This window comes from Suricata suricatta, chromosome 1, assembly GCF_006229205.1.
Source record: "Suricata suricatta isolate VVHF042 chromosome 1, meerkat_22Aug2017_6uvM2_HiC, whole genome shotgun sequence".
Classification (NCBI taxonomy): Eukaryota; Metazoa; Chordata; class Mammalia; order Carnivora; family Herpestidae; genus Suricata; species Suricata suricatta.
Genome location: NC_043700.1, coordinates 15,359,867 through 15,386,521, shown reverse-complemented (window position 1 = coordinate 15,386,521; position 26,655 = coordinate 15,359,867). Strand labels below are relative to the sequence as shown.

General features: G+C 38.7%; 1 protein-coding gene and 1 long non-coding RNA gene across 13 annotated transcripts in view; one reads left to right on the top strand and one right to left on the bottom strand.

Moving 5' to 3' along the window:
* LOC115287928 overlaps positions 1-2,846 on the bottom strand; it is a 192,255-nt gene extending 189,409 nt beyond the window's left edge. For 3 of the 4 annotated variants that reach the window (XR_003906736.1, XR_003906733.1, XR_003906732.1), the window contains exons 1-2: positions 2,754-2,782; positions 635-802 (exon numbers count right to left, since the gene is read on the bottom strand). This is a non-coding gene — a long non-coding RNA (uncharacterized LOC115287928). Of the gene's footprint in view, positions 1-634; positions 803-2,753; positions 2,783-2,816 lie in introns of those variants that run through there. The other variant, XR_003906734.1, reaches the window with a different exon arrangement.
* The window catches only part of SORBS2 (sorbin and SH3 domain containing 2), a 219,368-nt gene that overhangs the window by 92,052 nt on the left and 100,661 nt on the right, over positions 1-26,655 (top strand). The window lies entirely within an intron of this gene.

Sequence of the window (26,655 nt, the reverse complement as noted above, 5' to 3'; positions counted from 1 at the left end):
CAATGGACTGAGCCACCCAGCCGCCCCTCAGATACCAGTTCTTACACTATGTAGATCTTTTTGGCTCCCTTAATCTCCCTGTGTGCAAAATAGTCCAGGTTTCAATACCTCACTGCAAGTAGCCAAAAAAAATTATTCTTAAGCAATCACTGCCTTTTCTTTCTTTTTTTTTTTTTTAACTTTTGGCATTTTGACAGTGGGGCGGTTATGCCCTATAATCAAAGGAAAACATAAACCGGTCATCTCCTAGCAACTCAGTGAAGATTACTCTCAGGGAATAATTTATGTGGCTGAATCTGAGCACAGATAACTTTGAACCCTGAAGCCAGGAGAACTCCTGCACTGGCCATTAGCCCTTCTCAGCATGTTGCAAATACAGTGAACGTGTTTTTGATGGTGTTGCAGGAACAATACACACTAAAATATTCCAGGCATGGGCAGTTTGATGTGAAAGAAACCAAAGTTTTATAAACTTTTCTTGCTGCTGCTAAAAACCTAATTGCGATGAGATGTCACTAGTAATCAAGATCATTTTGTTGCTCTGCAGTTTCCCTTTCCCCAAGCCGGTTCCCCAACTCTCTCATATAAAGGGACATCTGTCGCCTAGGGTTGGACTACATCATGGCATCCTTACCTTCCCTGATATCTCCTCCCAGTGGGCTTCTTATCTGCGGGCACAGTCTGGGGTGCTGGTGAGACCAATCAATCAAAACCGGCTCCGAGTCAATCTCAGGAAGCCACTGTTCTCAGAGCCTTAACGTACAAAATAAAGGTGCCATCGACACAGATTTTCCTCAGCCATCTGCGCAGGAAAGAAACAAATGTGACTCCAGGAGAATTTATTTCACGTCTTCAAACCAAGATTTAGTACATTCCTAAAATAATTAGTTTATAAAAAGAGAAGACCTTATTAGAGAATTCATCTAAACAAATGACCAAGGCAAAAAAGGGAGCCGTATCTGAACTGATTCAGCCTCTAGTCACAAGTATCACGATAAGGAACATCGGCTTTTTAGTAGCAGCAGTAGTAACATTTGTGGCATTATGTGCCAGGCCTACTTCGAAGTGCTTTGTGCATATTAATCATTGGCTCCTTCAACAACTCTAGGAGGCTGGCACCATTGTTATCCCTATTTATAGAGGAAGAAGCTTTTCAGGTTCAGAGCGAGGATATGTTGCCTGAAGTTATCTATGTGGATATGGGAGAATGGGCTTTTAACCCAGTTGGCTTGGGCCCAAAGTCTGCTCTCCTGATCACCACACCAGCCCGCCTCTCCAGTAGGCATTATCATGTACCAGTCCCATCTCTCCGTCAGGAAACAAGGCAGAAGGTGATGCTACAGGTCTTGAAAGGAGTCATAAGTTGGGTCAGAAACATCAGTTCCAAAATACTTTTTCTACAAAATCTTCTGATGCTCAAGAAATTGGGTCTCTTTCTATTTATTATGAAGAGAAAGAAGACTGCTTTCTTTTAGGTCTCTCACTTGTGTTTTGCATACAGTAAAGCATCCTCAATTTGAGCAGACTGCAGACACGTAATGGACACTCAGTGCTCTTCAGTAGTGGCATTATAGGACTTTGCAGAGGGAACATGACGAGACTTTTAAAAATATATATTCTATTACATATCCCAGAAACATTTACTGAGCCATTAGTATTTGTCATTTATCTACTGAGCACTTAAGTATTTTTCATTTGTTACTTATGATCCGTGTCCTTAATCCATTCATAGCCAAGAGAGGGAAACATGAATGAAGTTGTCACTCTACGTACTTCCAGAGGATTTTGATTCTGTCCATAGTTTCCATCTCTTGCATTTTAAATTGCTGAGCCCCAGAAATTTCCTGCTCATTCCATAAAAATAGTTTCTAATCCACTGTTACGAAAAAAATATTTTTTGAAATTCAGAGGAATGTCTTTTAATCCTGGTAAATTAGGGCTTAGGAAAAAAGGGGCTAATGTCACCCGTGCTTTTTCGGATTGTAAAATGTCAGTCCCGTTTTTTTCAGTCTTCATTATTTTGGAGTTTTACATCTCTCCCTCTGACCTTGTTATATGCCTTTTCTCAACTTTGTTATCTCTTTCTTAGAATCCAGAATATTTCTTGGAGAGAAAAGCTGTAAGCGCTTCGGACGAAATTAACATTAAAACAAAGAATTTTGTTAAATCATCCCCTTCTGCCTTATTGCCCGGGATAATCCCACTTGATCCCTGTGAAGTCAGCATTAATATTAATGACACCCCCTTCTACTCTTAATATCGCTCTCTCGGATAAATTATGTAGGCATGCTTTCCAAAAGCAGGGTAAAGCTAATGGTTAAGTAAAATAAATTTGTTTTTATTTGCAAACGAATACATGTATATATACTAGAAAACTTCGATATTTCCTAAAACCTACCATGAAAAATGTCACCGTAAAGTAGGTTATTTTTTAAATGATGATTGACAAGCCTTTAACTGGTAGCCCCAAACCACAATGCTTATCTTTTCATGGAGTCACCTGCTCTGAAAATGACTTGTAAGTAAAAGTTTAAAATGATTTGTGACGCAGAGATAGCAAGATGGTATTACAGACCTTCCCCCTACCCCCAGGGTATCCAATCCCAGCCCTCCAGTGGGCGCCTGAAACCGGAGAGTCCCGAACCTATATATGTTTTTTTGCCTATATGCACGTATCTATGATAAAGTTTAACTTCTAAGTGAGGCGCAGAAATTACCAAGAATAATAAAATAGAACAATTATAACAACATACTGTAATAAAAGTTACGGGAACGTGGTCTCTCCCTCTCAAAATATCTTACTGTCCTGCACTCACCCCTTCGGTGCTGAGGTGAGACGATAAAATGCCTAGCGACTAGACGAAGCGAACTGAATGACGCAGGCATGTGACGTAACATTAGGCGACTGTTGACCTGAGGCTACGTCACAACGAGGAGCACCTGTTTCCGGAAAGCGGCGGCACCTGTAACTGAATTGAGGGAAAGCAAAACACAGATACGGAGCTGCTGTAAAATTATTTCTGTGCAAATTTTAGGTCACAAGTTCTGGGTGCTGACAAGATAGAAAAGAGCCTAAAGCAAATTTTTATAAAGATAGATAAACATTAGGTTTGCTCAATCTGCCATTATTCTACTTCGTCCCCTCAGTGTATTGGTAAAATACAACTATAGACCAAGTGCAGCGTCAGAGGCTAGCACTGCTCAGGAATACCCTATACTCCAGCCTGCTGGCCCCTCCATTTATTTGGGATACCCTTTTGGAAAGAAATTGAAGACAAATCGTTAAAATGCATGTATTAATTATATAAGGCAGTGCCTTATTATTCATAATCTTAACAAAACTAAAGGAAATTAAATGTAACATAGGAAATCAGCCACATAGACAACTAAATAGGGAAACTTGGTACCACCAAGAAAGTTATCTTTTCTTTATACCTAGGAGAGGTGGTAGCTATTCTGTCACTTTCATGGGATTGAAAATTCAGATCCTGAGTAGTGCTGGTGATTCCAAACTTCACTGAATTGCGTCATCACTGTTCAGAATCAAAGTCCATGATGAGAGTCCAAGTCTGATCATGATGGTTGTCTAGTTTCACATGAAAATACAACAAAGGCAAATAATGGTTTTAGTATGAACATGTGGCAATGTTAATGTAAGGCTGAAATATAATGATGGGGCAATTAGCAAATGATAATGATTATTGTTTCTATTGATCAAATTATAAAACACCAACGTGTTCCACTCTGATTTTCTCTTGCACTCTTGTCCACAACAGCTAAGATTTCCCACAGCTGCCTAAGGGCTAAAAGTGGATAAAGCTGGTAAAGTTGACTACCTCTCTGCATTTCCTAAGGAAAAAAGTATATTGACTTTAGTCATCTGTAATACTCAGCCCTTCCCCTAACTACCCTGTGTGGGGCCACAGGATACCATTGTGCAGGTGGTATCTCTGTAGGCTCCACCCCATGACTGAATTTCCTGACTCTGAATCACATTCTCCCCATAATGGGCCTGGTCTTCTGAGCTTACATTCCCATGGTGCAAAAGAGATAATACACAAACACTTAATGAGAGATGGTGAAAAGTGCTCTGAAGAAAAAGGGGTAAAGGAAATATTGAAGAGGGCACTATATGGGGGGGAGAGGTTATGGCACGTCTCTCTGAGTAAGTGGCACTTGAGCACAGACCTTGAGAACTAAAGGAATTCATAGAGGATGGGTTCCAAGCAGGGGCAGAGATTCTGGGATCACTGTGGGCATGGCATGTCCAAGGAGCAGTGAGAAGGTAAGCAAGCCTTGGGCAAAGGAGCATGGAGGGTGGGTGGTAGCAATGAAGTCTGGGATATCATGAGGGACCAGGACATGGAGGACCCTGCAGGCCATGGAAATATGGGGGATGGGAAGCCACGGAAGGGTTTTAAAGAGCTGGATGTGTGATCACTCTCAGATTTTGGAGACTTCATTCCGAGTACTTAGGGAATAGTAGAATATGAGTGGACAGAAGGAGACCAATTATAATTCTACTGGAATAGTTGAGACTTAGATTCAGGTTTAAGGTGTTAGTGGAAAAGGGGATGAGAAGGATTTGGATTCTGGTTATATTTTGAAGGCAGATAGAGTAGGATTTGCTCGTAAATGGAAGAGGAAAATGAGCTGTATCATGTCACTTGGCTATGTTGGCCTGGGCAACAGAAATGGTGATGTTGTTTGCAGAGAAGTGAAATGCTGCAAGAGGAGAGAGTAGGAAAGGAGGGAGTGGGTGGAGGGGTCAGGGTGACTGATGGCCCCCCAGTGGACACTGGCCACATCCAAGTGGACATAGTGGGGAGGCAGTTCACATTCCAAGTCTGGCATTTGGAGGACAGGACAGGACTTGAGAGAGAAATTGAGGAATCTTCAAATAGCTCTAATTTATGTTACGTAGCCCCTCTTTCAAGCATATTCGTATCTTATGCTGTGACTGCCTTAAGTATGGTCACCTAAACCCCAAATAAGTTTGGGATTTTGCTTACATTCTTGTGGTTGGAAAGAGATAATAAACACATAAGATGACAGACAGCAAGAAGTGCTCCAGTGTAGATCCAATTGCGTTGAAAAAAAATAAGGCAAAGAGATGATGGGAGGGGAAAACACGGAAGGGGTTGGGGAGGACACCAAAGACATGCTTCCCCTGTTCTGCAATTTCTGTAAAGTTTTTTTGTCCCTTAGAACTCACTTGGGTGATGCCGTACAGTGTGAACTGAAACCTGGGTGAGACCTAGAACTTTCTACAAATTTCTCTGGTCGAACTTGAGAAACAAACCACCTGTACTAAAAAGTTGTCTAGATCAGTAATGCAATTCAATCTTAATTATAGAAGGTATTAAATTGGATTTAACATACTTCCAAATATCCAATTAGTAGGATCCTTATCATGTTTTGGACATACTGATTTGCAGTTTGCTAATGGAGCTATGACTCTGTCTTGTGCCTCTCAAAGGCCTATCAATGTTCACCCAAAGAACTTGGTTTCTCTATGCCCCCCGAGGCAGCACGGTCTACGCATATCTCCCCTGGCAGCCTATCCGCTGGCCTCCCAAACAGTGTGGGCAGCAGGCTGGCCAGTGCTCACTTCTGCCCCGAGCAGCCCCTGCTAACACACAACTCAAGTCCCTAACGTGCAAAAAAGGGGGCTGGGGAAAGCCGCTGTATATCCCACACAGAACACAAAGACAAAAACACAAAACAGTTCGGTGCTAGACCCTAAGAGGCATAATACAAAGAGAGGCATCGTGCCATAGTGTGGGAAAGACCGTAAGTGGTAAATACAGGGGAAAGCACCTCCAATCCATCTTGAGAATTGGGGGTAAATACAGATCTAAATCTATCTATTTTAGATCTATAAATAAATAAATAAATACTCAGACACATTCCATCAGCAATAGAAAAATTCCTATTTGCCTATTTAACAAAAAAAAAATGACAGAAGTAATGAGTTGGGTTTGTTTTTTTTTTTAACACTTAATACCTTTAGGCCACCAGCAAGCTGCTGTCTGACAACCCAGGATGAGGAATACTAACGCCTTCACAAGCCTGAGGGATTCCTCCGTAGCTTCTAACTTAGGTTTCAGGATCTCTGGGCTAGTGAGAATTTTGGGGAAGCAAAGCTAGAAAAAACATAATGCTGACTTTCAGTCCTGGGAACAAGAATCACAGCATGCTGGAGTTGATAAGGAGAGAGGTCTAGTCCCACTCATGGTACAGATGAGGAAACTGAGGCCAAAAACTTTAAGTGACTTTGTCTCTCCCTTCAAGGTACTTAAAATGTAGCTAGAAAGGCAATGAATATGAAAAGTTAAATAAAACTTATATGCTCACTAACTTGGATGTAAATTTAAAAATAAATTAAATTGCAAAATGCTAAAAGTTAAATGAAACGCAATCACCTCAGAATGCTGCCTGAGTTTATATTTTGGTCTCAGATGAATGGCTGATTTGAGAAGGCTCTAGAAATACAAGCAAAGATAAGGGTGATTGAGGCAGGGTGGGGGCGATAGGGCGCTTGAGGTAAACTTTGAAAACAAGCTTCAATAAGGTAATGTGTGTGAGATGTTAAAGGGAGCATGAATGTTTAAGTTAGGGCATAATAAGTCAATTTTTCTGCCATGCACAGTGCTGTCTTCTCTTAAATGCAGGTGTGTGAGTATGCTGCAATTTTCCTGGATGCTTGTTTTCACTGTATCTTAAAGTAACAACAATGCATCACAGGCACTTCGAACATTGGAGGAAAAAGTCACTAGTAATTATCCTGACCCTAAGATTTGTTTTTCTTTGAAATCTCCCATTTAGTTTTAACAAAATGAAAGCTTCCTTATTGTCAATTTAGTGTCATTTTTATTTTTTTATTTTTTTAATAGTTTATTGTCAATTGGTTTCCATATAACACCCCACTGGGTGCCCACATGTGCCCTTCTCCATTACCACCATTTTTGTGTATGGTGTAAGAAAGTGGTCTAGTTTCATTCTTCTGCATGTTGCTGTCCAGTTCTCCCAGCACCACCTGCTAAAGAGGCAGCCTTTTTTTCCATCGGATGCCCTTTCCTGCTTTGTCAAAAATTAATTGACCGTACATTTGTGGGCCCAGCTCTGGATTCTCTATTCTATTCCATTGGTCTATGTGTCTGTTTTTGTGCCAATACCATCCTGTCTTGATGATGACAGCTTTGTAGTAGAGGCTAAAGTCTGGGATTGTGATGCCTCCCGTTTTGGTCTTCTTCTTCAATATGACTTTGGCTATTCGGGGTCTTTTGTGGTTCCATACGAATTTGAGGATAGTTTGTTCTAGCTTTGAGAAGAATTTTGGTGCAATTTTGATGGGGATTGCATTGAATGTCTAGATTGCTTTGGGTAATAATGACATTTTCACTCTTTAGAAATAAAAATACGAAAAAGTGCTGGAAATCTCTTTGGTTCACAAGAACTGAATTGAAATTTTTGACAAATGATAGGAGAGGATTTCAAGTACATATGTCATTAGCTTTGACATTTAAGTGTTGGTATGTATTGGAAAATCTGCCTTGGAGAGAAGGAGAAAAGGGAGAGGGACGTAGGCATTGACACGCGTGGAAGCCAATACAGATCTAGCTAACGATGGGAAAGCCAGAAGTCATGTTCTAATTCAGATCTGAGGAGAGAGTATGTAAGCGCAATGATAAAGATGATATTAAAATGTCTTGAAAATATATTTGTCTTTGAAAGATGCTCACTTTTCAAAGATGACTGGTTGTGGGGGCCCCTCCCCCTTGCCTTAATGATTTGAAGGTTGTCAAAACCACATGTTTCTTCCTCCCTTCTACTTTATTAACACAACCAGGAAAGCACTGGGCAAGGAGAGAGCTGGAAATAGGAGTCATGGAGGGTGGGGAAAATGGGCAAGATAATTCCAGGAAGAGCTCAAAATAGCTAATGAGTCTTTTGCCAAATGTATATGAAGTAGTTTACTTTTTATAAGGTTCGTTCAGCTGAATAAAATGATTTCATTTTTTAATGTTCCTGTGATTATAACCAAAATATGACTCATCCAACTGATGGCTCACTCTTCTTCCTCTTGAGACTAAACCTTCAGAATCAGGATGAACAAGAAATTAATGGAGCCACAAAGGGTGGCCCTGATGATGGCTTCAGTGTTTGCAAAATAAACAAACCCCGTCTGTGCTTCCTGTCTTTATATTTTACATGTGCCTATGACAATAGAGTTTCTGGACTAAATGTTTTGATTATGGGTTGTTACATAATAACAAATAGGAACCTTAGGAATGACATGATTGATGTTTGCCACAACTTCCATACACTTTTGAGAGTGCTGCTGTACTGACTGATGGCAATTTTGCTCTCCTCCTCTGAAAATTGAGAATCCAAGGAAGTCACCTCTGCCTTAAACTCATTATCTGATCACGTGAGAACCACCCGGGGCCCAGATCGTGCCCTTAACACAAAGGCATAGGAAAAGCCGGTGCTCCTTAAAGGGGAATGAAGGTAGGCCTTGAGCCTGGTAGGATTTTGATCTGGAGTGATGCACTCGAAGATGTCTGTGGGAAATGCCTCAGAGAAGCGCCACCACTGGTGTGGAGGTATATCTGCAGCATCAAATATCCTAGGGGCACCTGGCTGGTTCAAGAGTATATGGCTCTTGACCTTGGGGTGGTGAGTTTGAGTACCCATGTTGGATGTAGAGATTACTTTAAAAATAAAAACAGTGGTCCTCTCTTGAAACAGTTTCATGAAGAATCTTATGCCTATGATAAAAAAATGTACAAGAAAGTTTATATGCAATATGTTTTAGGGTAGTTATAATATGCATGAGCATTTTCAGTATTGCTTTTTACAGGTTATGCTAGACACTGATCAATCCAAATTATGGTAGTCCTAGACTGAAATTTTGGTCAATACCTAAGTTATATATTTATTAACTGTTGTAATCCTTCAGGTTCTTAGATATAAGAAACACATTATAATGCAGTGTTTGAGAACATAAATTCTGAAGCCAAACTGCTTGGATTCCCAAGCTTGACTCTGCTACTTAATTGCTGTGTGAGCTTGTGCAAGTTTCTTAACTTCTCTGAGTTTTCTTTCTTTATTAGTAAAATAACAATAGTATTTTCCTCATTTGGTTGTTGTAAGCCTCAAGTGAATTAATATATATGTAAATACACTTAGAATAGTTCCTGGCACACAAAAAGCACTTATAAGTTATTATTACCATTTAAATTCTCTGGTGAGCAATTAAAAAGCAAAGCAATAAGAAACGTCTATGTAAATATTTATAGCAGCACTATGATTCAAAATAGCTAAATAGCAAAAATCTAGGAGCAACCCAAATTTCCACCAACAAGGAAGTAAATATGCAAATTGGTATATTCACACAATAGAATATTACACAGGAGGCAAAATGAGCACACTACAGGAACAGGCAAAAATAAGGACGGATTTTAGCAATACAATTATATCCAGCATCATGACATCATTATAAAGATAAACACAACTAAAATAAAGAGAGGATACATATATTCAAGGAAACTAATAAAAAGGAAAGCAAGAGAATGCCCCACATGGAATTCAGAATGACGGCTACTTGAGGTATGCGGAAATGAAAGATGAAATAGTGGCCCAGACCATCTGGTTAGATGCAGGTTCCTATCCAAGTCTATCTTTCACTTTAGACAGTGGGTAGATAGGTATTCTGGGTAAGAGAGGAAGAGAGGGAAGGAGAGACATGTGGACCTATGATAAAGCTTTATCATGAACCAAGAATCACAAGTTATCCAGTTATATATCCTTGAGACACACCCCCAAAGTAACAACAATCATTGTGCATTGTTAGAATCAATCCCAGTAATGTTATATTACAAGTAATTAAAAGATAACAGAGGTGAGCTGTTGCTTGTTTTTGTTGATCCATTTTGGCTGGGATAAGCTAGATATAAACAGTATATGTACTGAGGATTTTTGTAAAATATAAATAGTAATTAGTCTTCTTCTCTTGGAAAAACCAAATGATAGGTCATGTTACTGTTTAGGGCTCACACAGTGACAATGCCTTTGTTTAGAATGTATGATATAAATTGGTGATTTGGTATTGGTTAAATCAGTGTGGCAGGCATAGCATATTCATTACTATTGGTGAAACTCACGATTCCAAAGAACTTCTTAAATACACTTCATATTTCAAACAAAACCATCCTGCCAACCAGCAAAAGAGGTTCCACCAATCTCAACGTTTGCCAGTGATTTTCAGGAATGAGTGTGGATGTGTTAGCCTGATACCTCTAAATCATTCAAAGAGTCGTGAAGTGACATATTCTGGGAAAAAAACCCATTACATTCAGATAAAAAAAACTTCAAAAGGTCATAGATAATCTAGTAAAAATGAAGGCAGGGCCTGTTATGAGCAAGTGAGGGCAACTGTCGAGCTTCTTTGCCTGGTCTCTGTCCCCAACAAACTGCCTTACGATGGCAATCATCCCTGCATGCCCCCAAGTGAGGATGTCTTCATTCTCTGTACATTTACTGAGCAAATACTGCCTCCCAGACATCATGAGGGGTGGAAGGGATGGCAGAGAAAAAAGGCCCCACTATTAATGTCTGCTTAGAGAATATGTAATACTAAACTTTAAGTACCTGAGTAATGAGTATGTCCTGTATTATTAAAGTTATTCGTCTCATTGCATGTTTTCCTAAAGAGTTTTTGCTAAGACAAAGATAGTCTTGTCTTACTAGATAATAAATCTGACCAAAAGGGATGTGGTTATTTCTTTGAAGCTTTAACACCTGCCATCTTTGAGGGAGTCATACACTAAACCAGGAGGATAAAAGTATCTAGAAACAAGTGGCCTGTGAGACAACTGGGCAAGGAAAATGTGAGTGTGTGTGTGTGTGTGTGTGTGTGTGTGTGTGTGTGTGTGTGTGAGTGTGAGTGTGTGTGGTGCTTTTTCTCCTACTTTCATCTGCCAAGCTGCCCCTACATGTTTACTACAGGAAGATCATCCATTTAGGGTTCGCTGATACCATGGGGACATGAAGCAACTATATTAGTCTCTGGATCACCATTAGCTCATCATGTGCTCCTCTCTCCCCGACTCTGGGTGTTAAACTGTGTCTGTGCTTAACCTGTATTTGGCCTGCATAAAATCCAAAAACCTAAAAATGCTTATCATCTCCCACACAAATCTCTTGACCAAATGAACCATAAGGCTTAGACAGACGTATGTTGTCCTTTCTGGAGCTAAATGTCTCTTGTTTTACTTCTCAAAACACAGAGAGTTAAGGGAGAAAGAAATGACAAGAGTAAACACCAAGTTCTACTTATACAGTGACTGGCTCCCAAAATGTTTGATTAATGGATTGATGAATTAACTAAAGAATAGTTTGTGCCATTCCTTACATTAGGGAATGATGGGAAATGGGGTGAGGTTTGGGGAGGGTGGAATATCATGAGCCCAGCCTGAGATGGGAAATAAATAGAAAGTATATTTGAATTGTACCTTAAATGCACAATTTAGAAATTGGGATAATTGAATGAGGGTCTACCTAGGCTGTCATTTACCTTTGATGATATTAAAAGCTAAGTTCTTTTTTAAAAGTTTATTTATTTTGAGAGAAAGAGAAAGTACAGGAGGTGGGGAGAGAGAGAATCCCAAGCAGGCTCTGCACTGTCAGCACAGAGCCTGATGTGGGGCTTGAACTCACAAACTGTGAAATCACAACCTTAGCCAAAACCAAGAATCAGACACTTAGCCAATTGAGCCATCCAGGCATCTATAAAAGCCAGGATCTTACACAACATGTTAGCATAAATCCTTACACTACATAAACCTTTTTTGAAACATTTGCTACATGTGAATTGACATTTTGTGTATAAATCATTCTTCTGTGTTCATTAAAATAGGACCCTTAAAGGGGCACCTAGATAGCTCTGTCAGTTGAGTGTCTGACTCTTGTTATCACCCCAGGTCATGATTTCACAGTTCATGAGATTGAGCCTCATGTCAGGCTCTGCACTGACAGCACAGAGACTGCTTGGGATTCTCTCCCTCCCTCTTTCTCTCTTTCTCCATCTCTCTCTGCCCCCTGCCCACCCGCTCACTCTTGGTCTCTCTCTCTCAAAATAAATAAATAAACATTTTTTAAAAAATAGGACCCGTAAGGACACAGCTTGGACATTATTTCCTGGACCTAGAGTTAAGCTCTATTTTTAAAGGAAAATAAATTGTTTCTTCCACAATTCACCCTTCCCCCTATTTCAGATGGTCTTTCTCAATCACTTCAAATTAATGATACATTCATCACATAGTAGTTTTACAAATAGCCAAGCATATCAAATCATATCAGGCAAACATTCTAATTAAAAAACTTCTGAAAAGGGAAAAAGGCTTACCAAAATTTTTGTGGCTCATAAGACTTTGGCAATTTGTTTGTGGGCCTGATACCTAATTTTTCCAATAGTAACCAAAGATGGAGCAGTAATCATCCATGTGAAAAATAACTTCAAATGTCACAATACTTCCCATGCTATGGCAATTTAGCAAGTGATGACATGACTGATTTAGCCAGAAAGAAAATGTAATGAAATTATTGGTTTGGAACACAATGTGCTTAAGATCTCTCAGCCTTTTGTCTCTTCAAAGGTCAATAGACTTTCCTATTTGAAATACGAGACATGCAAAAGAATATAACATTTGGAATGTGAACCTGCATTGATGGGGGGCTTGAACTTACAAACTGTGAAATCACAACCTTAGCCAAAACCAAGAATCAGACACTTAGCCAACTGAGCCATCCAGGCATCTATAAAACCCTTTAAAGGGTTTCTCTCCTGCAAACTCTAATAGAAAACAAAATAATCAATGATTCCTGTCACCTCCACACTCCCGACCAACACCACACCACCTATGGTGAGAAAAGACTTTACAAAAGTCATGTTAATTTATTGACTAAATTTTACTTTTATGCAAACTGTCTTGGTATAGATTTCTAAAATGCATATGATTATAGGCAAGATGAAATCCTAAAATTGGTCATCTCATTTGAATGGCTTTTGAGTTAGTATGTGAAGACAATATTGTTATAGAGAGAGAATCCCATAGATCTTGTTTCTGGAGTCATGTAACCTTGGTAGCTAAGAAGGAGACACATATAAATAATAGCTTTGACTTGTATTATTACATATCCATCTCATTCTGATACTATTAGAAATACAGATCTCTGGGGCACCTGTGGCAGCTCGGTTAGTTGAGTGGCTGACCCTTGATTTCCACTAAGGTCATGATCTCAGAGTTCATGAGTTTAATCCCACATTAAACTCTGTGCTAAAGGTGCAGAGCCTCTTTGGGGTTGTCTCTCTCTCTCTCTCTCTCTCTCTCTCTCTGTTCTCCCCTGCTCATGCACTCTTTTTCTCAAAATAAATAAACTAAAAAGAAAAAGAGAAATACGGTTTTTTAAAAGTCTCTTTATTCTGAATTTTAATATATAAATGAGTCATTAAAATATTGACCCCTAGGGCACCTGAGTGGCTTAGTCAGTTGAGCATCTGACTTCTGCTCAGGTCATGATCTCGTGGTCCGTGGGTTCAAGCCCTGCATCTGGCTCTGTACTGACAGCTCAGAGCCTGGAGCCTGCTTCAGATTCTGTGCCTCCTCTCTTTGCCCCTCCCCTACTCTCAAAAAAAAGTGTATTAAAATATTTTTTAATATATTGACTTCCAGTTAGATTCCACTTAGTATCATATATAATCTTGTTCATAAAAAGATTGGTTTGTATGGGAAAGGTCAATAAATATCCGTCAACCAAATATATCCTTCTTTGATTGAGGAAAATTTCAGACCATAAAAGGGCCTTATGTGCTTTCGAATTTTAAAACAAGTCTTTCATTTTATAAAGGAAAAGACTCAGGCCCAAAGGTGTGCGTGCAGTGGTTTGCCCAAGCACACATTCACACATAAGACTCAAGATGAATACCCACTTTAGGATATAATGGGATGTTAAAAGCAAGTACCTGAAATTCCCTAAAAATCTGGGTTGTTGACCCCTGATTCTGTCACTTACCAGCTGTCGATGAGTGTGTATATATTTCTGAAGTTGCCACTCCTACAAGAAAGTTACTAACTTAGAGCCTATCCATTGTTTTTTGCTCCCTCCCAATAGGAGCTACTTTCTAAAAATCAAGATATAACTCACCTATAACATTGTATAAATTTAAGGTGTATAATACATTTATATATTGATATATTATAATATGATGACCTACATTTTCTTATCCTCAACTCTGACACAGGAAGGGCAGACAGCCAACATCCCAACAATAATGAGTTCACATTAGAAATTTTCTTTGTACCATTCAAAAGTGACCCCTCTTCTCAAACATGCGATGGAATGAGTATAATGGCACATGGTCACAACTCCGTTTCTAGAGTTCTATTACCCAAATGCTGCAATAGAAATAAGGCAATGCTTTTGCTCCCCATTAAAAAAGAAAAAATGATACTGAAGTCAGTGAGTATCAGATTTTGGTCATGGGGATGTCCACAGAGACACAGACTCCACCTGTGAACCTGAGGTAGAACAGCAGAGTCCATGTGAACACAAAGCCCAGCCTGGGTCTTTGCGTTCAAGCCTCCATGCCGTTGCTTCCCCTGTAGGTGAAACCAACCTGCCCTGAAAGAGCTTATGTCCTCACGCAGTTGGGAAGTCAAGATGAAATCTTTTCTGCTTTTCAAAGAGCAGTGGAGTTCTAGGGTAGATGGAAAAAATGGAGCGCTTGTTTCCATAGATGGCAGCGGGGTGGGGGTGTGGGGGTGGGGAAGGCTGATAAAGAGTAGATCAAACAAGATTTAACTACATACATTGAAATATACCCAACAATCATCTTAAAGAACATTCCACCCATTTTGGGATTTAGCCACCATGTCAAATAAGTAAGGATATTATAAAATGGCAAAATCTTAGTTCAAATAAGTTTTAGTGTTCTCCAATGTATAATTTAAGTATAAATTTGTATTTTGTTTTCTTTGCCTATTTTAGGTAGATTGAGTGAAAGTTTTAGCTTTAAATAGTGGCAGAGTATGAAGGCCTATATTAGGTATAAAAAAGGAAGAATGCTGGGACCAGGGGAGTTGGGTAAGAACTAGAAGTGAGGTCACTTGGGTAGGCATTTTGCTGAACAAAACACCAATAGATATCAACTGCTGTTTTGTTGTATAATTCAGAAATCTTAAAGCTTTTAGTTCTAGGACAGTCTCATTTACCAGATTGTTAAAAACCTAGCAATCTGGACATCATGTTTCTTAAATTCAGGTCCATCTTAAGGGACTACTAAAACTTCCCATTGGAACTGTTGTACATCTATCTTCCCATCAACGCAAAGCATACATGTGGATTATTTGAGAGCACTGACCCTGAAAGCCACCGAGACAATTTCCCTGAGATGACAGAAAAAAAAACAGTAACAACAACAAAAGCAATGGATATGCTGGTAATTCTTCTTACCTGTGCCAACACCTACCTGGTAGCTCACTATGTTGTTTCTACCAAATCATTCTGTGGTCTCATCTAGCCTCCCTTCAGCATTCAGTGACAGCCTCTAAAGCCTGCTTACGCACTCACATCCATGACAGGCTGGTTCACGGGCAAACACACAAAAAAGGGCATTTTTAAATCGAGGTAACGAATTCCTAACATGGCCGTAAAAGTAGGAACACATTCTTCTTGATTTATACAAATAACCACTATTCACTTATACAGTGACCTAATTATGTTTTCCAACAACTATAGTTATAGTCTGGTAAAGCCCCTAGACTTACTTCAGATAAAGTGATTTGGTTAGCCAAATTGCAGGGCCACAGAGACGGCATGAAGAATTTTGCCAAATTTCTTGATGAAATCTAGCAAGCCATTCTTGTGCTCCAAAGAAATAATGGTATGAAAATGATGATGATGATGATGGTGATACATTTCTTTTATCAAAAATAAATAATCTTAACAATAAAAGATACCTATCTTTATTATCTATTTTCACTAGATCCAAATGAAGAATGTCATAAACTCTCCACTGTTGAAAAAATTCTAGAAATTCCAAATTTTAATAAATTGAAACTTTCCTGTATTTTCCTCCATTGGCCCATTATATTCTTCCATGGGTTTTTAAACAAATTGAAGCAAATTTCTACTACCCCCCCAATATTTTTTTTCCAAATTTCACATAGCAAATAGCATTTACCCATTTGATATCTAGACACATACACAGGTTTATAATACTGCTGGCAGGATACTGTCAATAATATGGTCGAAGGGTACTTTGACATCGCTAAGTTACAGAAGCATTATTTCAGGTGTTTCAGGAAGCACATGTGTTCAATCAGTAGAAACGTGTAACTTTTTTTCACAATCAATTAACAATAAGCAGGATTGCTTAACTGTAGTCATTTCATAAAATAACATTTCCTAATCATGGAAATACATTAGAATAAACATTAACTTAAGATTCCAAGGTTTTCTGAAAATACAGCCATCTATAGCTATTAGTCTGGGCTTTAGCTAAATAAAGCTCTCCATTTGGACTACTGCAGGAGTTGGGCAAAAGGAATCCTTGTTACAAACAGCCACTATTTTCATATTAGTATTAGAAAAATAAATATACAGCCTTCTGTCAAAAGCCCTTATTTATTCATCAACCAGATTAGCCTTCTCCTGATATTTCATTCTTTCCTTTAAACCCTGCCACAAATGATTCAGCACTTTAGCACTATGCTGACGTAATGTATTGTAATTAATTGTGATGTATTGAGGAGAATTATCTTGATTTCAACTGACATTTTTAGACACCTTAAAGAGAGACGAATGTTCTTTGCTTAGTCTGGGGATCTAAGCCACTTCTGAGTACTTTTGAGGATATTTGATCTTGAAGCAGTCATTTCTCCTAACCTGAAATGCCTAATCTCAAAAATGAGTAAACTGATCTAAGATCCTTTTCCAAAGTTGGGATTTTAAAAATAAAACACACATAAAATGATACTTCTCTTCTCCTACCATAGCATTTAATGTTCACATCCATTGAATTCTAAGTATGATACAGGCAAAACTAGATTAGAGTTAGATATCAATATATAAAATTTAAAGGAAAAAATAAAAAATTAAAATGAAAGTTTTGAAAATTGAAAGTAGGGGGAAACTTATTTAGCAAAACTCATAACTGTTTTTTAACAGTTCTTTTATTCCTTTATTTCTTTTACATGGCACAAAAGCGTGTATTCGCTTTTTTTCATTTCAACTTTATTGGAGGTATAATTGACATATAAAATTCTGAGATATTGAAGTGTACATCATGGTAGTTTGATATGTTTATACACTGTGAAGGGATTCCCGCCAGCTCATTAACACATCGATCGCTTCACATGTGTACACACACACACCCTTTTATTTTTGGTGAGAACACTGAGGTTCTACTCTCTTAGCAAATTTTAAGTGTGCAATACAGTGTTATCACCACATTTCACATAATATGCTCAGATCCTGTCTATCTTATAACTTTTACTGACTTCTTATCTTCCCCATCCTCTAGCCCCTGGAAACTATTTTACACTCTCTGTTTCTATATTTCAACTTTTTTAAAATATAGATTCTACGTATGAGTTATACCATGCAATACTTGCCTTTCTCTGACTTATTTCACTTAGCATAATGCCCTCAAGGTCCATCCATGTTGTCTCAAGTAGCAGGATTTTCTTCTTTCTCATGGCTCAGTAATATTCCATTATGTGTATGCGTGTACATATCACATCTTCTCTATCCATTCATCATTTGGTGGACACATAAGCTGTTTCCATATCTTGGCTATTGTGAATAATACTGCAATAGATATGGCAGTGCCGACACCTCTCCAATATCCTGTATTCATTTTCTTTGGATATATACCCCAAGAGAGATTGCTAGATTTTATGGTAGACCTATTTTTAATTGTTTGAGGAAACTTCATACTGTTTTCCATAGTAGTTGCACCCATTCATCCCGCCAACAATGCCTGTGGGCACCCTTTTCTCCACACCCTTACCAGCACTTCTTAACTCTTGTCTTCTTGATGAAAGCCACTCTAACAAGCATGAGGAGTGATGTCTTGGTTTTGATCTGCATTTCCCTAATGATTAGTGATACTGAGAAACTTTTCATGTACCTGTTGCCCATTTGTTTGTCTTCTTTGGGAATATGTCTGTCTATTCATTTTCCTCTGCTTACTTTTTAATCAAATTTGTTGTTGCTTTTTGGTTTGGGGGGCTCTGTTTGTTTGTTTTGCAATTGAGTTGTATGAGTTGTTTATATATTTCAGATATTAATCCCCTATCAGACACATGATTTGCAAATATTTTCTCCCATTCTATAGGCTCCCTTTTCCTCTTACTGGTTTCCCTTGATGTATAGAAGTTTTTATTTTTATTTTTTTAAACGCTTATTTATTTTTTAAGTAATCTCTACACCCAACATAGGACTCAAAGTCACAACCCTGAGATCAAAAGTTACATGCTCTTCCAACTGACCCAGCTGGGCACCCCATTGTATAGATGTTTTTAGTTTGATGTACTTCCACTTGTTTACTTTTGAGTTTATTTCCTTGTTTTTATTGTCAAATCCAAAAGCTCATCACCAAGTCCAATGTCAAGTAGCTTATCCCCTATTTTTTTCTAGGGTTGTTATGATTTCAGGTGTTATGTTCAAGTCTTTAATCAATTTTGAGTTGAGTTTTGCATATGGTGTGAGATAGGGGTCCAGTTTTCTTTCTTTGCACCTAGCTGTCCAGGTTTCCCAAACCATTTATTGAAGAGATTATACTTTCCCCATTTAGTTTCTTGACTCCTTTGTCAAATTAATTGATGACATACAAATAGGTTTATTCCTAGCTTCTCTATTCTGTTTCATTGATCTATGTGTCTGTTTTTATGCCAATACCATACTGTTTTGATTCCCACTTGAAATCGGGAAGTATGATGCCTCCCACTTTCCTCTTCTTTCTCAAGATTGTTTTGGGGTCTTTTGTATTTCCACACAAATTTTGGGATTTTTTGTTCCATTTCTGTGAAAAATGTGATTGGAATTTGATAAAGATTGCATTGAATCTGTAGATTGTCTTAGGTAGTATGGACATTTTAATAATATTAATTCTTCCCAATCCATGAGTATCTTTTTTCATTTATTTGTGTGTTCTTCCATTTCATTTATCAATGTCTTATAGTTTCTAGGATACAGATTTTTCACTTCCTTGGTTACATTTATTCCTAGGTAGTTTTTCTTTTAACACAGTTATGCATTTTCTTAATTTTTCTTTCTGATATTTCATTATTAGTGTATGGAAATACACTGATTTTCCATATTGGTTTTAAATCCTTGGGACACCTGGGTGGCTCAGTCGGTTAACCCTCCGACTTCAGCTCTGGTCAGATCTCACATTCATGGGTTCGAGCCCCGCGTCAGGCTCTGTGCTGACAGCTAGCTCAGAGCCTGGAGCCTGCTTCCGGTTCTTTGTCTCCTTCTCTCTCTGTCCCTCCCCCTCTCATGCTCTGTCTCTCTCTGTATCAAAAATAAATAAAACATTTTTAAAAATCCTGAAACCTTACTGAATTTGTTTATTACTTCTAATATTTAATGGAATTTGGTAGAGTTTTTAGCGTTTTCAATATATAATGTTATCCACAGATAGAGACAGTTTTACTTCTTCCAAATTACAAAAGAAGTAAATGATTCTTTCAAGAGATCAAAGATTTGCTGCTCAAAATAAAAATTGATGGTGGTCTGTACAGTGGTGGAATAAGGCGAGATACTTTCACTCAGGAAGCTAAATAGAAATGGCTGTCAGCAGGATGTTTATCACAGCCATTTGTCACACAATTATTTGTGTGACGTGTTATGGACATCTCTTTCCTCTGACTGTCACCCTTGGGCTATAAACTGTCAAAGGTAATGGGAAAAAGATTTATAAAAAGCTAATTGTCACAACTTTTAAGTGTCACTCTCCCTTAGGTTCGCGAACAATAACTTAGCTGGGCTAGGAGACAAGTGTTTGATTTAACTATTTCTGTGGGCCTATCTCCTCTTGTGGACTGCAGTGTGGAGAAAAGAAAACCTCAGTTTGAAGGCTCTGGTTAAGGAGAAAGAAAAGTTGCCTAGAAAGCAGAATTCCTTTTCAATTGCTAAACGGGGGATGGAATAATTAGGGGATGGGAAAAGACACACAAATCAACCCAATAAACCATAGATCCTCATTTTTTAATGTTTATTTATTTTGAGAGAGAGTGTGTACAAATGCATTGATGCACATGAATGAAGGGGAGCGGGAGAGGGGCAGAGAGAGAGCCAGTGGAGTGAGAGAGAGAGAATCCCAGTTGAGTGCCCTGCTGCCAGCATGAAGCCCCACTCAGGGCTCCATCTCACAAACCCTGACATCATGACCTGAGCCAAAATGAAGAGTTGGATGCTTAACCAACCCAGCCACCCAGGCACCCCATCCCACTTCAATTTAAAGCAATAAAATAATGTCCTATATATTTTCAGAAAAGTCTAGATCATGTTGTCAAGACTCAATCAAAGATAAAAGGTAGGCCTCAAACTACCTGAAATATTGATGAATTAGAATAATGCCAATTTGGGGATGGTTTACTGCACAGGTGGAGAGGATAGGTTTGATCCTGCTGCTGTTGCTACTGTTGAATTGTTGAGATGGTTGGAAGTAGGTCGAATTGGATTTTGAATCTAGGTCTGCCTGACTCCGTAACCTATCCTTCCAACACTACTCAGTTCATCTGTAACATGTGTTCCTATATTCTATTAATTCCTCACTTGTCTCTTTGATAATGTGCCTGACTCATCAGATCTCCATTAGAAATCTGCTTTTTTTTTTTTTATTAGAAACCCATTTAGCTGTAGATTCACATAATAGAAGCCAATGGAATTTTTTCTAGTACTTTTGAACAAATGACTTTGTTTTAGAAAAAAAAAGTATTCATTTTTAAGTATTTAGATGTATTTTATTACCATCCTCATTATAAAAGTTAAAAATCCAATGAAGGTAGGGTACTAGAGTAATATATTTAAATTAAATATTTATAAATATTTACAAATAAATATTTTTAAATTAAATCATGTGACATGTAATGTGAAAAGAAGTCAGCATTCTTTTATAATTAAAGAAGAGAATGATTCACAGATTTTGAGGCTTTGGAATAGCTTCAGAAAGAAAATTATTTACCAAGTGATTGACTTCTTCTAATCACTATAGTCTTCAGGAAAAATCTGTTACAAGTTTTGACTAGCTTGCTTTGTAAAGTCTCAAAAGGAAAATTGCTCATTTCCATTTTAAACATGCTATTCTTCAGGAAATTTTTCCAGGTATCAGGATATTTGATATGAAAGAATGTTTTGGTTAAATTTGGTTTTAAAAATATTTTGTATATTCTTATAAAAATAAGCAATGACCTCATGTTCTTTGCTCTTCACTATTCATGGTAATGTCTCTCTTTATTCCTAGAAATGATGTCGAATGTGTTCTGACCCTAGCATTCATGTACAAATGCTCTGGATAATTTGGCTCATGAATAAGAACCGATCTTCAGATACCATCAGCTGGGAATGTTGGGGGGAATTCTTAGTTCTTGAAGGCTGAGTATGGACAACCATGTTCTTACTATTAACTGTGACATCCGAGGAGTCCCTGAGTCAGTGTCCTATACCAGCTGTCAATTTGGGGAAACCATTCAGAGAAAGGGTTGATGTGGATTCTTATGTTTCTAAATTCAGAGACTATAAAGGACAAGAGAATCTGGTTGGGGTATCTCCTGTGAAAGTTTTTAAACATCACATTGACAGAAAAGACAAATGTAATCAACCTAAATTAAGTCATTTGATTATAATTGAAAAGTAAAATCATTTGGCACTTAAGAATACTTCCAATCTTGGGGTGCCCGGGTGGCTCACTTGCTTAAGTATCCGACTTCAACTCAAGTCATGACCTTGTGGTTCATGAGTTCCAGCCCCGCGTTGAGCTCTGTGCTGACAGCTCAGAGCCTGAAGCCTGCTTCGGATTCTGTGTCTCCCTCTTTCTCTGCCTCTCCCCTGCTTGCAGTCTGTCTCTCTCTCTCTCTCTCAGAAATAAATAAGCATTAAAAAAACATTTAAAGAATACTTGTAATCCCTTAAAAAGGGGACCTTGGTGGCTCAGTCAGTTAAGCATCCCACTTATGATCTGACGTTGGGTCTTGATCTCACAATTGGTGAGTTGAAGCCCTGCATCAGGCTTTGTGCTGACAGTGAGGAGTCTGCTCCGGATTCTGTCTCTCTCTCTCTCTCTGCCCCTTTCCCACTTGCACTTTCTCTCGCTCTCTCAAAAATAAATTCATTCATTAATTAAAACTTTAAAAAAATACCTATAATCCTACCACTGCCAGGAAAAGAAAGAGAAAGACTGTTGAGACGACTCAACAGTTTATCCAGAGAATGGTACACATGATCCATTCCAAAGTAAATTCTGGTCAAAAATCTGATGCATAACCTCAGCATGCATCATTTTTATTCTTGTGTTTAAACTACGTCTCTAAAAAATCTAACATCCCTCAATGTTTTCCTACCACTTAGACTGTTTCCTTTCTTCTAAGTAACATCTGAACTGTGAACAGGTCAATTTCAAAATAACCCTAGCAATTATTGGATTAAAATTATTCTATGGAAAGTCTTTTAGACAAATTCTCACATTAGCCAAACTAAAATTTAGTCCTATAGTTTTATAGATGGTGCTTAAATTTGAGTCTACAAAAATAAAAAGACTTACGCAGAATTCTTGGCCAAACTTGAGGACAGAATTTTGCCTCTGCTTCTTTCAGAATGGGATGCCTGATAAACAAGCAAATTCAAGTACAATTACAGGATTACGAATGCAAAGTCATGTTGGTGCCTATGCATGAACACTCAAACAACTTCTTAGGACCCTCATTCAAAAGTTAAATTAACCAATCTATGGTCATATGCCTGTTGGGAATAAAGATTGCTCTGATCCATAAGAATAAAATGAATGTTAGGCCATCAAAAGAAATTCAAGCAGAATTAAAAGGTTACAGACACAAAGTCATTGATGACATTTGGGCATGGATGGGAGTTCATGGGATCTGGAGCCAAAGGCCAAGAAGAAGTCTTAAAAATGTCTTTGGTGCGAAAAGGTGATTTTATTAAAGCACAGGGACAGGACCCATGGGCAGGAGGGGCTACAATGGGGTTGTATTGAGTAACTCATTATATACCCTCAGGTTGGGAGGGGGTCGGGGATAGAGTAAGTCTTTAAGGTATTGTGGAAGCAAGGTTTCCAGGACCTTGAGGGACTAGCTGTTGCTAGGGAAATGCCATTTGTTACAATTTAATACAATCTCAGTCATGAGACACTTTAAATCCCTGGGTCATAAGCTTGGAATATGATTGCCGCATGTATCTTGGGGCAAGTGAGATAAAGGAATTTAACTTACAGGCTCCTTGAGTTAGAATAAGGTTAAGCTAAGGTTCTCTTTTGCCCCCAGGAAAGTGTCATCCTTGAGGCCATTGAGCTCCTAGAGGGAGGTCACTCTGCTGGTCTCAATGACTTGTCAATGGGCTCTAGGCAGTAAGGGAATTTAATGTTTCATTTGCCTCAGTTTCACACACTGCCATGGCAAGCACTTACTCCACTGTCCTCTGTTTTTAGGTAGCCAGGAGTGTCGTGGGAATATCACACCTACTGCACCTGGGCGGGGAGGTAGGGAGGGTACCAGCTTGTATTTTGCCCTCAGCAACTCCCCATCCGTCCCGTTGTTCTCCATGCATGAACAACAAACCCAGTCTATTGCCATATGCATTTGGGGCAAAAAGGCTGCTGTGACCCACACCAAAACAAAGAGATTGCTATATACAAATTCGTATACATATAAAGTAGCTTTTTATATAAAACTTTGGCAAGAACTGAACTTAAGTAAATACAGCTCCTCACCACCCGTTGAAAATTATTTTGACACTAATGCACAGAGAGTTCTTTGCTCTGTGGGCTATTTGCTGAAGGTTACGGTAGTCTGCATTTTCTCATCAGTTTTCATTGTCTTGGCCCCGGTTCAATTCCAGTTGAGGAGAATACTTGAAATACTGTCACTTCTAGTACCTTGCAAACACTCCAGGAATTTGATGCTTTCCTGAATAATCTATGCTTGTTCTGCAAATACAATCAAAGACACTTTTCCAGGACAGAACAAAAGAGATTCGATTAACTTTTATTTCAATTGTCTAAAGAGAGTTCTCAGTTGTGGATTTGTTAATGGGTTTAGTCCAAATAATGGAAATTGAATCATGCATTTTTATTAGTCACCCAAGAAGCCTTTTGGTTTCAGGTTGTTCTGGAAAGCTCAATCACCCGTAGCTCTTTTTTCACAACTTGGAAAATGTCTTGCCTGATTAGGAAATTAGTCATTTTAGATTTTGACATCTAAAACAATGAGAAGCTTAAAAACCTCACAAAATTCCATTTATAAGTAACAGGATACATCACTTTAAAGATGAAATGCTCAAGGATTTGTGGCACCTTTGCTCTCCCCCCCCCGCCCCCATCCTGTTTTACTTCTTGCGTGGCAGGTATTTGGTAAGTATCTGTGTTTGAATTCAAACAACAAATGTTGACAATTAGTTCTCTAGCCTAGAGTGAAAACATTATTAATTTATATTGGCAGCTTTTGTATTCTGAGAATTAACCTTCCTTGTGTTTGTTTTCTTTACCAACCAGTATTGTTCCAAGGCAAACACTAATCTTTGTCATTCCGCTTAAAAACTTAGGACAGTGGTGCCTGGGTGGCTCAGTCAGTTAAGCTTCTGACTTTAGCTCAGGTCATGATCTCAAGCTCGTGGGTTCAAGCCCCACGTCTGGCTCTGTCCTGACAGCTCTGAGCCTGGAGCCTGCTTCAGATTCTGTGTCTCCCTCTCTCTCTACCCCTCCCCTGCTCATGCTCTGTCTCTCTCTGCCTCTCAAAAATAAATAAATGTTAAACAATACAAATAAATAAATAAATGAAAACTTAGGATAGTTCTTAACATAAAGAGTTCTGAAAAGGAGTGATAAAGTACACTTTGGAAAATGTCCTTTACAGTCCTCAATTTTTGGAGACTGTTTATCCCTTCTTGTTTTAGCAGTTGCCTGACTTGGTCACAGCCATCCCCTGAGGCTTTCCTTTTCCATTTATTTTATCCATTTAAGGTTAACATAGTAAGACTTTTGCTACCGAGAGATTAAAATAAGTATGTTTGATGGAGCTTTCTCAAGGCTCCCGCACTGACCACTGCCTTCCTCCCTGACGTGTCTGGCATCTCTTCAACAACAAGCCACGGTGAGGCTGCTGGGTAGAGTGCTTCACAAAGGGCCACACTTTCTGTGTATTCTGAAGGACGGGACATATTCCCCCCTCCTTGTCTGTATGCACTGAATACATAAGAGATAAAAATCATCAGAGTGAAGTTTCCCTCATTCACTTTTTGTAAAGTCAGTTGGCCTGTGAAATTTTACTGTAAAATTCACTGTAATATTTAGTAACTCAGTATTGGACACAGCAGCTCCAGGCAAGAAGAGACACTCAACATAATCAGCTGATACAAAAACTACATAACATGGGTATCATCTGTATTGTTTTCAGTTTATAGCTCTAAAAAATAAATTGGGGTGAATCTCATGACTGTGGTTTTATCCATTCTATATGCTTTGCTGCTTTAGTATTTATTAAGTAAGGTATTAGGAATTTAATCTAGTCATTAAAAAGAAATCCTTTTTGGGGGCGCCTGGGTGGCTTAGTCAGTTGAGCTTCTGACTCTTGATTTCGGCTCAGGTCATGATCCCAGGGTCGAGGGAGCGAGCCCTGCATAGGGCTCGGCACTGAGTGTGGAGCCTGCTTAAGTATCTCTCTTTCTCTCCCTCTGCCCTTTTCTCTGACTCGTGCTCTCATTCTCTCTCTCTCTCTCTCTCTCTCTGTCTCTCTCTCTCTCTCTCAAAAGGAAATCTTATTCCTCTTGGTTCATAATTAAGTCTCCTATCATTTAAGTGTGTTTTTCTCAGGCTATTATATCTCACCATCTTTCCCCCCTACCCTGGGAGAGAAGATAGGTATTACTGTACTTAGCTGGTATTTCCATTTTGATTTTGTCATTAAAATTTCACAGTAGTGATGAACAAAACCAGGCTTTCTGGAAGAGGTGAACTTCAATGGCCATATTGCAAGAAAAAGATAGCTGATGAATAGAGCCAGCCACATGAGGACAGGAGAAACAGAAAGGAAGAGAGGGCAAGAACTCTTGCAGAGACAAGAAATACAAGGAGCTCACTTGGTGCTCTTTGTAGAGTCTGAGGGAAAATGTATTTATCAAAAGTCTTTCTTGGTAGATCATGACAGACTGCTACATTTCAGCCTTGTTCCCACTTGTCCATCATGTATAAATAAGTATTTGAAGTGATCAGATGGAAGAGCGCTGACATACATGGAAACGGAATATTGGGCCTGGAAACGTTCGTGTTCATCCAACTCAGGAGCAAAGGCAGCTTGGCTGGGGTTAAACCTCTCCTTCAGAGCTCTTGCTCTTGAAAGAACTGCTTCCTAT